The sequence below is a fragment of the Rhinoderma darwinii genome, chromosome 7, assembly GCF_050947455.1.
Source record: "Rhinoderma darwinii isolate aRhiDar2 chromosome 7, aRhiDar2.hap1, whole genome shotgun sequence".
Lineage (NCBI taxonomy): Eukaryota > Metazoa > Chordata > Amphibia > Anura > Rhinodermatidae > Rhinoderma > Rhinoderma darwinii.
Window position 1 is genome coordinate 89011910 of NC_134693.1, and position 2038 is coordinate 89013947.

The following is a 2038-nucleotide window of genomic DNA, read 5'->3' on the forward strand; positions in this document are numbered from 1 at the left end:
TAAAAAAGTACACATATCTGGTATCACCGCGTTCGTAACGAACCCAACTATAAAACTATAATGTTATTTTTCCCGCACGATGAACACCCCAAAAAAAATCAATAAAAAACTACGACAGAATCGCAATTTTTTGGGTCACCACCGCTCCCTAAATAAAGAATAAAAAGTGATCAAAAAGTCGCATGTACCCGAAAATAGTACCAATAAAAACTTCTATCCGTCCCGCAAAAAACAAGCCCTTACACAGCTTTTTTGACTAAAAAAATTAAAAAATTATGGCTCTCAGAATATGGTGAGACACAGAATTTTTTTTTTTTATAAATAAGTCATTTTATTGCGCAAACGCTAAAAAAAAGGACCAAACCTATATACATATGGTATCGCCGTAATCGTACCAACCCGCAGAATAAATTAAAAATGTCATTTATTGCGTACGGTGAGCGCCGCAAAAAAAAACCTAAAAAAACGGTGTCAGAATTCCTGTTTTTTGCTCAGGATTGCAAAAAAATTTAATAAAAAGTGATCAAAAAAAATCGCATGTACCCCAAAATGGTACCAATGAAAACTACAGATTGTCCCGCAACAAATAAGCCTTCACACCACTCTATTGATGGAAAAATAAAAAAGTTATGGCTCTTGGAAAGCGGGGAGTGAAAATCTAAAATATGAAAGCAAAAAATGGATCAGTCCTGAAAGGGTTAATTCATTTCTAATGAAAAAACGTATGACAACATGTTGGGTATTTCCGTACTCGGGAGAAATTGCTTTATAAAAAAATGGTTGTTTTTTTCCTCCTTTATCCCTTGTGAAAATGAGAAAATGCAACATTTTAGTGGAAAAAATTTTGATATTAATTTTCGCGCCCTAATTCTAATAAACTCTGCAAAAGACCCGTGGGGTCTAAATGCTCACTATACCCCTAGAAAAATTCCTTGAAGGTTTTTCCAAAATGGGGTCACTTTTGGTGGGTTTCCACTGTTTTGGTCCCTCCAGTGCATTGCAAATGCGACATGGCACCGAAAAACATTCCAGCAAAATCATAAATCCAAATGGCGCTCCTTCCATTCTGAGCCCTGCTGTGGGTCCAAACAGCAGTTTATTACCACATATGGGGTATTGTCGTAATCGGGAGACATTGCTTTACAAATGTTGGGGTGCATTTTCTTCGTTATTCCTTGTAAATAATAAAAATTTCTATGTTGTTTCAGAAAAAAAGTACATTTTAATTCTTACAGACTAATTTCAATATATTTAGCGAAAAACCTGTGTGGTCAAAATGCTAACTATACCCCTAGATAAATACCTTAAGGGGTCTAGTTTTCGAAATGGGGTCGTTTATGGGGAGTTTCTATCATTCTGGCAGCTCAAAGCCTCTCCAAATGTACATTGGGGCCTAAAACATTTTCAAGCAAAATATGAGTCCTGAAAGCCTCCGGGTGCTCCCTTCATTTTGGGTCCTGCCGTGTGTCCAGGCAGCGCATTAGGGCCACAATGTTGGTATTTTTGAAAACAGGAGAAACAGGGTGATAGATTTTGTGGTGTGTTTCTTCATTCTCATGGTCGCTTTACAAAGAAATTGGTCTTCAAACTGATACTTTTATGAAAAAAGTGAAATTATATTTTTTTTCACCTGCTATGTATTAAATTTAGCAAAAAACTGTGGGGTCAAAATACTTACTATACCCTTAGGTAAATACCTTAAGGGGTCTAGTTTTCTAAATGGGGTCATTTGTGGGGGTTTCCATCACTCTGAGACCTATGAGCCTCTGAAAACCTGGCTTGGTGCCGGAAAACAAAATGTACTTCAAAATTTATAAAATTATTATTCAATTTGTAAGTCCTCTAAATTGCTGAAAATTTATTTTATTTTTTCAAAAGTGCTGCCAAAATGGAGTAAAGAGATAGAAATATATATTTAATTAAAAAAATTGTACAGTATGTGTGTACATATGTGACATATTGCAGTTAAAAATAGGGGAAAATGGTAATTTTTACAAAATTTCTTCAATTTTTCAATTTTTTAATTAATTTCCGCAAA